Source organism: Heterocephalus glaber, unplaced genomic scaffold, assembly GCF_053883595.1.
Source record: "Heterocephalus glaber isolate CG9 unplaced genomic scaffold, H.glaber_assembly_v1.0 deba00000546, whole genome shotgun sequence".
NCBI lineage: Eukaryota > Metazoa > Chordata > Mammalia > Rodentia > Bathyergidae > Heterocephalus > Heterocephalus glaber.
Genome location: NW_028258147.1, coordinates 9,601,133 through 9,613,302, shown reverse-complemented (window position 1 = coordinate 9,613,302; position 12,170 = coordinate 9,601,133).

Sequence of the window (12,170 nt, the reverse complement as noted above, 5' to 3'; positions counted from 1 at the left end):
CAAAAACAACTATAAGCACACTCAGGCACCTCATCTCTGAAAAAGGCAGCCAAACATCTTCACTAGAAGAAAGATAGCCTTTTTAATAAATGGCTCTGGGAAAACTAGCTTTCCATATGCCAGAGATTGAATCTAAATCCATATCTCTCATCATGCACTAAATTCACCATAAATGGATCAAAGATCTAAATATTAAAGCAGAAACACTTAATTTGCTGAAAGATAGAATAGATAAAACTCATGAGGGCCTGGGATTTAGTTAAGTGGTGTTGCAGCCTGCCTCGCAAGTGCAAGGTCCTGACTTCGATCCCCAGTACCAAAAAATAAAACAAAACAACAACAACAAAAAACTCTTGAGGATGCAGGTATAGGCAAAGACTTTAACAAAACACTGAATGCACAGGAAGTATTACAAAGAATCAACAACTGGAATCACATCAAATTTAAAAAGATTCTGCACAGCAAAAGAAACTACCAACAGAGTGAAGAGACAACCCACAGAATGGGGAAAACAATTTTTGCCCACTATCCCTTAGACAGAGGAATAATATCTAGAATATAAAAAGGACTCAAAAATAGATCCCCAAAATTTCAAGAACCAATCCAAAAATGGGCATTGGAAATTGTTGGGGTCTCCTCGGTGGGAGACTGGAACCTGAAGACAGTATCTGACAAAACCTATTAAAAGAAGGACATGGGGGACCAGGACTCTTGGAGTTAAGGTGAGGTTTATTGTTAATATTCTTCTTTTATACATTTTTCTGTAGGATACATCAATCATTAACAGTTTACAATGCTAGTCAACTAACCATCAGTTATATCTGTGAGTACATAGAGCATCTAAAGAACCATCTCCTTTAACTATGCTCCTTTAATCTTAGTGCATCTTATCTAAATCATCCTGGCTACTTAAAGCTTCTAAAAAGTTAGCTATTCTTAACTAGTCTTATAGCAAGCAAATATTTGAGAGTCTCAAGGGACCACAGCTGAATGAACACTGTGGGATCAACAAACAGCCTTCTGAAGCTATCTTTAACTTCTCTATCTGGGCCTGCCACAGACATTAGGACAATCTGTCTTCCCAAGGTTGTCCGAGGGCCCGAGAACTTCTCATATCCTCCAGAGGAAATGAATAGACAGTTCTCAGATGACGAAGTACAAACAGAAAATAAATACAGGAAAAAGTTCAACAGTGCTGGCCGTTGGAGAAATGCAAATTTGAACAACTCTGAGATTCTATCTCACTCCAGAAAGAATGGCCACCATGAAAAAGTGAACTAATAACAAATACTGGAGAGATTGTGGAGAAAAAGGAACCCTTACCCATTGTTAGTGGGACTGTAAACTGGTACATTATGAAAATCAGTATGGAGATTCCTCAAAAAACTAAAACTGGACACAGCTATTCCCCTTCTAGGTATCTTCAGAAAGAGTTAAAGTCATCGTACCTCAGCAAAACAGGCATACAAATGTTTATAGTAGCACAATTTATAATAGCCAAATCTTGGAAACAGCCCATATACCCATCAAAAGATGAATAGATAAAGAAAACGTGGCATTTACATACATAGAGTACTACTCTGCCATAAAGATGGATAATTTTTAGACATTTTTAGGTGAGTGGATGGATCTTGAGATCATAATCTTAAGTGAAATAAATCAGATCCACAAGCTTAAATATTGTATTGTTTCCCTTGTGTGAGAAACCCAAAGTATAAATAAGGTGCAAAATGGAAGACAGATATTAGGAAGTGGAAAGAACTTATTAAAATAGGAAGGAGAACAAGGTAGAGGGGGGTGGATTTTTTAAAAAGAGAATTGAATTTAAAAGATGGTAACAGAGCTTTTGTTAATGGAGAGGGAAGGAAGGGTTAAAGGAGGGGAGAGGAATGAGGAGAAAAGATATATTATGTGCAGGTACAAATTCTCTCAGAGGAATTTGATTATTATGTATGTATAATAAAAAGTTTTTTTAAAAAGGAAAGAAGTACTGAAGTATAGTTCATTTTTGAATGAGAGAAAACACAAAATGGTTACTTACAAAAACTAAAATAGTAGTTTCTGTCTTTCCCATGTTAATAAACAACACATGGAAAAAACTGTGAGTCCATAATCATTATGAGTTTAAATTCCTGTTGCATGACTTTTTTTTTTCTTTCTTTCTCTGCTACCCTCAACCTTGGGCTTCCACTTCTTGACCCAAGTTTGTCCATGAATCTCCAGTCATTATATCCATATTTTAGCCAGCTAGTAGGGATAACATTCTCCTTTAGGTACATTCAAAAGAAATTTGAACATACTACTTTTCCTTGCATTCCATTGGCCAGACCTGTATCATTATTATACCTAACTGCAAAAGAAGTTGGGAAATAGTTTATTCATTAAGAAAATGACAAATAATTGAAGAGAAAACTAGGAAACTTTCTATTTCAGGTAGTTTATTCAAGGCAGTCATGTGAATGTTTTTCAGTTGTTAACTGCCATTTTAATATTCATTCTAGAAAAATATTTTTCATTACATAAAAGAATAGTTGGGTTTATTATTGATTTGCTCATTGATTACAATCCTGAAACCATGGGATTTTTAAAATTGCAACACTGTAAAATGCATAATATATTACGTAAATGTATAATTGTTTTTAAATGCATACTATATAATACATTTTTACATTGATATCAAATATTTATCATATTTGAGATAAAATTTACAAAGTAAAAGTCCCTCCCCAAAACCCTCCCAAGAAATCCCCATGTAATTTGTTGAATTACATTTAATATTTTGGGATTAAATTTTTGTGTCATATATTCTTCTCTGGTTTTTTTTGATACTAGGGATTGAACTCGGGACCTTGCGGTTGCAAGACAGGCAGCGGAACCACTGAGCTAAAAACCCGGCCCTGTGTCATGTATTCTAGATGCTAGAGCTTGGTAGCTATTAAAATATACCAATATAACTTAGCAAAATGTTTACATTTTTAATATGAACTATAGATATCTTTTTTCCAACTTTAGAAAACATTAAAATTTTCTAAATCTTTCATAATTTTTGTTTAATATTTATCAATAGTTAAGGACATGCTAATTTTTCTCTTCCACAATTATATTTGTATAGATTTTTCATATTTGTATTGATCCATATGATTTGATTTTTAGCATGTAAAAGTTAATTATGACATCTTTAGTCAGTGTGAAACAAATCTCTGGGTTTTTAAAATACATTTTGCTATCAATTCAACTTTTTCAAAAATTATGATCATCATGCATACAGGTAATTTATAGTTTCCTGACTAATCTTTGTGTATCCTTTCATCTCCAACTTGCAATTTTTGCAGATGTTTTCCCTATTAATAGTTTGTATAGCTGGATTTTTAAATATAAGAATATAGTATATTTAACAGAAATTTCCATAAATTGTGAGATTGATGATAATTCTCTCAAATAATTTTATTTCTTGCTAATTCTTTCACTTCCTCTATTTTAATACATAAGCTGTTTTGATTTCACAGTGAATTTGAATTTATATACTTGTAGTGTTCAAATGATTTTAAGTTACACAAAAACATTATTAAATGTACACCCATGAGATTAATCAAATAAGTAAATATTATCTATTCTTTGTACAAGACTAAAAAGTTAGAACCCCTTATTTTTATCCTTGACTTTTCTTCCTGACTGCTTTTCTCCCCCCACCAACACAAGGTCCTTTGTATGAGGCTGATGATTTTTACACAAATAATTGTTCTTAAATTATATTAAGTTAAATATTTGCTTTTATATCCCATTTTGTAGCCATATTTATAGTAATTATTTTCACATTATATTTTGTCAGTTTCAAATCCTCTCTCACTTTTTATCTTAATATTCCAGTTTTTGTGCTTTTTATCTTGGTTTATGTTTTCACTGGGTGAAGTAATTTTCACCAAGGCCACTGAAGGCATATATTTCTGAAATACTTTACGTATAAGACTGTCTTTGGTTTCTATCTTACACAACAACAATCCATAAGATTACTCCTAATCTTTTTATCTTGAATTTACATTGTGGGTACTTTCCATTGTTCTCAACATTCTAATTTATTTGATTTTATGTTTAAGTCAACTTTTAGAGTTCAACAAAAGAAGTAATCTCTATTCAATATTATAGCAAAATTTTACAGTGCCTTTCATAGTTTAAGAATTTCCTGAAACTCATGAATTAAGCTTGAAGTTAAAAGAGAATTAAGTTAAGAATTTAAAGAACATATGGGCCTATCAAGTTTAGAAGGCTAACTAAAGTTTGGTCAATTTTCAAATCTCTTTCAGAACTAAATCAACAATTACTTATAGCAGACATAGCTAAATGGCATTAGGTATTAATGTGTTTAGTTACGTGATTAATATTTACCTTTGTTTTACTGTCTGGGATTTTTCCTTATCCCAAGACCTAGCAGTGTTCTTGAACCATAGTGTGAACTGGGTATTTGTGAAACAAATAAAATAAGGGTACTGGGAATATAAATATAGTTTATAGTCCTGAATTTACTGGCTCTTAGATTAGCTTTAATTCATGAATTCTAAGTTGATAATACTTTGTGTAAATATTTCCAAATGAAAATTCATAAATATAGAGTAAAGTGTGCTAGTTAAGAGCAAGTTTACATCCTTGAGAAATAATAGCCCTAAGATCTAATTTCTCTGTTTTTCTTGAAATAATTTTACTTCAATATCAGCTTTTTACCTAGCTATTCACTCAAATATTCCTTACTTAAAAGAAATAAATTTAGATATTTCTTACAAAAATATTTAACCTATAGCTGCAATTGTTTTATTTTTACTATAAAGCAAAGTAAAACTTTCAATTGAATATCAATATTACTCACAATATTTCATCTTGAGGACATATTTAATAGAATGTTTTGATATGAATAACATTTGTAAATAGTTTAGTGTCATTATTATACTGGGGGAATGTATAACTGTCCTCCAATCTAGACTTAATAACCCATACCTATATTCCCAGCCTTCTGGCTGCTATCTATAAGTCAACCAGTAACAAATGCTGGCAGCCTTGTGGGGAAAAGGATCCCTTCTCCACTGCTGGTGGGAGTGTAGACTGGTGCAACCACTGTGAAAATCAGTATGGAGACACCTCAAAGAACTAGGACTAGAGGTCCCATTTGACTCAGATATTCCCCTGCTGGGTATATTCCCCCAAAATTAAAAGATTCATACCACAGTGACTTATGCACACCCATGTTTATAGTGGCACGTGCTAAAACTTGGAAACAGCCCAATTGTCCATCAACTGGTGACTGGATAAAGAGGATTTTTTTAAATATATAAAATGGAGTACTAATTAGCCATAAAAAATGATAAATTAGAGACATTTATAGCTAAATGGATGCACACTGAGGCCATACTCTTAAGTGAAATAAATAGGCCACACATGTAAATACTAAATAGTTTCTCCAGTGTGAGAAACTACAAGTGTAAATAAGGATCAAAATGTAGAATAGATATTGTGAAATAAGAAAATGAGGCCCAAAGCTGAAGGGGAAGTGGGAGGATAGGGGAAGGGAAAGGAATAAATTTGAGAAAAGGAAAAAAATGGAAATAAAGTCTTTGTAAATAGGGAGGGATGGAGGGGTGGAAGGGAGGGCAGGGGAAAAAGAAAGAAATAAGGACCAAGATATATCATGTAAAGGTACAAATACCCAATGATGAATGTCATTATATTGTATACCTAAAATATACCAATAAATTTAATGAATTTTTAAAAAACCTATGTGAGAATAAAAAATTATGTGTATGCATCAACTCTCCACAAGGAATGTAATTATTATGTATGGGAAACATGTGCTAATACTAATAAAAATTTTAAAAATATATAAACTATCTGGGGATGTAATTCAGTGTGAAGGCCCTGAGTTCAGTCTCCCATCCCAGAAACAAATAAAACAACAACAGCAAAACCAAAACAAACACTGTCTTGTAAATCTTATCAATTCTTTTACAGATTACATACATATTTATATATATATGTTCAGTTGTTTGATATAAAAATTAATTCAAATTTTAAAACATTGTACATTGATTATATAAAGCTAGAGTATCATTCAAACAAATATTGGAAACCAACATGGATGGAAGCAAGAATACTGGGTTTCTAACCTCTGAGCCTCTTTCCACAGTTATTTATCCTCTCTCAACCTCAGCTTCCTTATCTCAATGGGGAATAATGTTAATAGACCCAGAATTTTGCAACACTCAAATAATAATATGCAATAATAAAATGTAAGGAAAGAAGTATAGCTCACACAAATTATACTTTTGTGTGCTTACTACCATTTAATCCCTATAGCTTCTTTAAGTACTACTTCTATAATTCTCAATTACACAAAAACTTGAAACACAAAGGGTTACAAAGTGTGCCCAAGGTCAAATTCTTAATAGCAAAGATTACAATAGGAAAAGGATATGGGCACATTTATAGAACTTCCATTCTGCCTTCTACAACTACCAAGGATAAAACAGAAAGTGTTTTTTGACTGATGTGGAGAAGAGAGAAGAAGTCAAAAATGTTTCCTGCTTTCATAGCTGCTAGAAATAAATAGTTTATTACACATGTCTAGAAACATATATATATTATATACATTATATGTCTGTATTATATGTACTATATGCATATATAATATAGATAGATAAATAGATAGAGAGAGGTGCTTCAGTTCACAAACTTAATTCTTACCATGATTCTGGTCGCAAACCGAATTGGAGGAGGACTGAATCCAATTTGATGGTTAGGTTCAGTGTTGAGCTTATGGGGAAATTTGATTTGGTTCTTGGGCAAAAGTTGAGATATGTTAAAGTAAGAAACAATCGACAACATATGAAAACTGCAGCAGGCTTTCTAGAAGAAACTGGCACTTCTTTAGGTCCTGAAGGCTCAACAGAAGTTTCCCAGGCAGAGAAATGTGGGAAGAGTGCATGAGAAATCAACTGGCTAATTCCAAGAACCATAATGAAAATTACCAATAACCTATGAAATTCTAATTTTCTGTTTAATCTGATTATTCGTGAGCTATGTTAAAATGGAGTTTAACTGTCTTGAATTCGAATAGTGAGCTATTCCAGGGATACCAAGTCCAACATTAAACATTCCATATGTTCGATTTCACTACAAATGAGCAGCTTTACAATCTGACTCCCTTGAGAGTCTTCAAACAGTGATTTAATTAGAAAGCATTAGAAAAACCCATCCTGAAATAACAAAGGCAATGGTAGCCATAGGAAGACATTATCCTGCTGAGAACTTGCTGGATCACTGCAGGTACCATTAAGTAAATGCGCAAATGAGAAAGTTACCTCTGAGAGCAGTAATTCTGTAACATCACAAGCAGTACTGTCACATGAAACTTCTTGTAAGATGATAAATATTTATAAAATAAGTTTCATTCATTCAAACAGTTTTTATTCATTTCTGCATTAGCTATAGAAATGCATCAGAAAGATTATAGGAGATATAGTAAAACCGGAGTGGTCTTTGAAAATGATGATTGTTCCTTCTATAATTATGAACACTTTACTGTAATTGAAATTTGCCTTATATTAAATCATTTGTGTTTATAATGAATATGATTATGATCTAAGTTTTTGATGGGTACATTGTTGATATAGCTATTGATGATTTGCTCTTATTTTAATATTATTGATATAATTTCCTAAGTTTTTAATTCCTTTAAAGCCAAGTATTCATTATGCAAACAGTTTTACAATGCATATATCCATGAAGCATAATTACTATCTACTATGGGATCATAGACAAACTATTTTGGGAATAACTGATTTTTATCTAACAGGAGAAGTAAAAAACAATTTATTGTTTAAATCACTTATCTCACTTATATGGTAAAACTTATTTGTAGGTCATACCATTGTTAAATTCTAGTCCTAAATAGTTTGTGCCAGGAGCTTTAATTTATAAGAATATTTGTGTGAATGTCTATGACTTACCTAGCCCACATTTAAAGTAGCAGCCTTTCTCACCCACTGACCCTTTGGTGAAAATTAGAGATTGGCATGACCTAATAGGGTACAGAGCAAGAATTAGGGCAGGGAAAAGTAGCTTATAGACAAATGACCATAATGAAAAGTAAATTAAAAAAAAAAAGAGGCAGAGCAATAGCACTCATTTCTCTCTCTCCATTACATGCGTGCACACACACACACACACACACACACATATACACACACACACACACATGCAGCTCACACATTAGGACCTCATAGTAATTAGGAGTTATTATATTAAGCAAATATTTGAGCATGTGCTACTTGCCAGGCCCTAATTGATACCTCAGTGAGCATGTGTCCTTGCTGTCATAGTGTTTACACCCCAGCATGGGAACATAGACAGTAACAGGAAGAAATTAGTAGCATGGGAAAATTAAGAAGATAAAGATAAAACGTGAGAAGGTAGCAATTGTCAAGGAAACTTTTGTTGAAAAGGGACACATATGCAAGACATAAAGTGGTAATAACAATTTAAGAGGCTATCTGAGAAAAGAGTATTCTAGGCAGACAGAATATCTAATACCAAAGCCTGAGATCCTCCCTGGTTCCAGGAAGATAAGAAAGTTATACTGTTGAACTACAGTAAAAGAGTGAGAAAACAGTAAAATATGAGGTTGCAGTTTACAGAGGGCGGGATCATATGGGGACTTGGTCATACATGGATTTTACACCTTTGCTGTACAGTAATGTGGGTGGAGTAACTGAATTTTTAATATTATTTTATTTAAATTCACCCACTAAAATTTAAAAATTGATCATTAATTTATTGGGAAACTCAAGTATATTTCAAACAACTTGCATATGTAAGTGTATTTTATAATTTATGATTGTAAATTTAATAAGATCTAGACAAGAATCAAGTATTTTCAATGAAAATTCAGTGCATGGATTGAGGTATGATGGATCTATAAAAAACACTGGATATCAAATAATTAACACAAAGAAAACATTAAAATATCTGTTTTTATATTGACTACATGTTGAAATGACAATTTGTGTTATCTTACTTGCAACCTTCCTAAAAAGGTAACAAAATTGTGTTATTAATTTGTATGGAAAATAAATACCGAGTGGTTTCTATTGGAAGTGTATATTAGAACATTTTCTGAAAGATATTTTTGGGAATATAAAATAAAAAGTCAAAATATGAGTTTCCTTACTTAGCAAGTAATTTTATGTGTTCAGTGGTATTTTGCTTTATGAACTTTATTTGTTTTACAACTTTGGAGAAGATAGCTGTGTTTGTGTTCATTCGGGGAAGATAACCGTAGTTGTGTTCGTAACCTGATGCAGAGTTTGTGAACAGAAGCAAAATGTTACTGCATGCTTTTGTTTGAGAACTGAATTGTTTGCAAACAGAAGTGTTTGTGACCAAAGTATTACTATAAATTATACCATGTACAAATAACTCTCACAAAAATTTGAACACACATATTTCAAATTATTTTGCATAAAATTAAGTTAAATGTCCCTAGAAGAGGACAAATTAAATTAGCCTTGGTCTATTACTAAAATGAAATGTAAAGAATTCATAAAATTCTAAAGTTATGTGTCAACATATAACAAGAGTTATGAAGCTGATTGTCACATAGTCTGTGTGTATAATGTCAAATTTCATAAAATATAAAACATAATTTATTACTAACAGTTTCTGAAAAATAGTTGTAAAAATTTTAACAAGGTTCCTTACAGACTGCAATAATACTAGAATTGTATATTTTCTATGGTTTCTTTTTTTAATTTTTGAACCATCTGCATTTTAAAGAAATTTTTATTGGTACTTGTTTGTAGTACATAATGTTTTATTTATTGTAGGAAATTGGTACAGGTACACAATATATTAAAGTTCATTTTATTTTCTCCTTCCCATCTACCACCTTTTTAAAATTTTTTGCTTTGCCAGCATCAGAGTCATCTATTTATTTTATAGTTCTTATCAAGTTAATCATCAAAAGTATAGATTAATAGCAGATTCACCAGCCAAAAACACATAAAACAATTAAATTAAATCAAGGTACACCTTTGGATACATTGCACATGCTGGATTACAATAACTATTTTGTCTCTACTTTTTTCCCTGTTATCTGCATTTTATTTTGCACTTCATATATTGAGTTTCTCAAATAAGTAAAACAATTTGATATTTACATTTGTGTGTCTGATTTACTTTACTTAATTATGCTTTCCTACAAAATTTCCTACAAATGATGCAAGTTTATCCTGCTTTACGGCAGAGATGTACTCCATTGTGTATAAATATCACATTTTCTTTATCCATTCATTGACAGACATATAGGCTGCTTCCAAGATTTAGCTATTATAAACTCTGGTCCCATAAACATGGATATGCATACATCACTGTTGTATGATGTCTTTAATTCTTTGCAGACGATATCTAGAAGAGGAATTGCTAAATCAAATGGAATTTCTATTTTCAATTTTTTGAGGAATCTTTATACTGATTTCTGTTGTGGTTGTACCAGTTCACACTGCTACCAACAATGCAGAAATATCCCCCACCTCCCACAGCCTCTGCAGCGTTTGTCATTGGTTGATTTCTTGATGATAGCAAACTCACTATTAACTTTTGTCATCACCACGACAACTTAGAGCTGGTTAAAAGGGCTCAAAAGACCTGTTATCATCAATAGCACAATAAGCCAGGAATCAAATAAAATGCTTTTTTGTTTTCTTGCAGTAAAACCCCTTCAATTGTATTGTGATATGATAGGTCAAGAATCATAAATTCAATGAAAAGCTCCTATAAAGTAAATGAATATTTTGTAGACACAAAAATTATGCAGGGACCTGAAGCTTATCACCAACAATGGGATAGTGAGATTGCTTATATTAGGATGTGTATCTTTCTGATTTTTCTTAAGTAAACACTAATGTCCATCTTCTAAGGAAAATCTTGAGAAATTTTACTTCAGCCCTCTTGATCTCATTTACTTTAGTAATCATGTAAGAAAAATCACTCTCTTTGAAATATTTCCAGTGACTTACAAAACCACATTTATAGTATAGTACCTGTTACTGGATATGTGTATTACAAAATGAAATTTCTTAATATCTCACTTTACCAAATTATTTTGAAGGCTAATAAACATAAGAGCATAGATTCCTATCAAGCAAATAAGAATGTGTAATCTCACATATTTCATATCTGAGTTTTGTTCCATATTTCTAATTTTTTACAAATGACAGTGAAGGGAGAAAGGAAAAAGTTTTAATCTTTAGCAGGTTTGTGTTATTTGCATGTTAAATGTAGAATAAACTTGTCAGTTAAAAAGTAAAAGAAATGCCATTTGCTGTTGTTTTGTTGTGACATGATGAAACATTGAAATAAATGACTTTTTCCAGAGACTTTTGCCACAGTCCTCACCAAAGAAATCTTAGTAAATTATTAAAATAATCAAAAGTCTCAAACACGAGAGAGCTCCAAAAAAAAGAAAAAGTCTGAGTTTTCAGAAAGTCCAAGAAGATGCTTCCATTTTAATCCCATAGTGTTAAAATTTGTTCCGGTCGTTGCAAGTTCCAAAACTGTGGATTCAATTCTATGGCAGAGGAACCTTGTTAGCTGCTTGAGAGAGTTGGGTCAGAATTTTTACCCAACCCACTATTAACTTTTGCCATCACCATGACAACTTAGTGCCGGTCTAGAGGGCTCAGAAGACCTGTTGGCAGCAAATGAAGCTAATGAGTTCTTCATTTTTCCATGTTGAAGTAGTTCCTAATCAGTTCTCTCAGCTATAACCACTCAATCATAATATAGTTTTAAATGGATTGGCTGTCTCACTCAGCAGCAAAATGGGAGTTCAAATGAACTCTATTCCTGTTCCAACCATTAATAACAATAAATCCACTGCAATATCAGGGACTTGATACAGATCCTTCTTGTGGAGAAGTACAATGCATTTCGTATTAATTGGAAAACATGTCAACAAATGTTTCACTCAGAATTAGCTAAAAAGCCAACATCATTAACTCTGTGTTTGGTCACATAATTATTTCATTTCATTCATCTTCTCTATTACCTCTCTGTTTAGTGCCTTAATTTTTAAGCATGTTAAATAACTTCTCAATATCAACTTTGATATCTCACATTAAATTTGATAA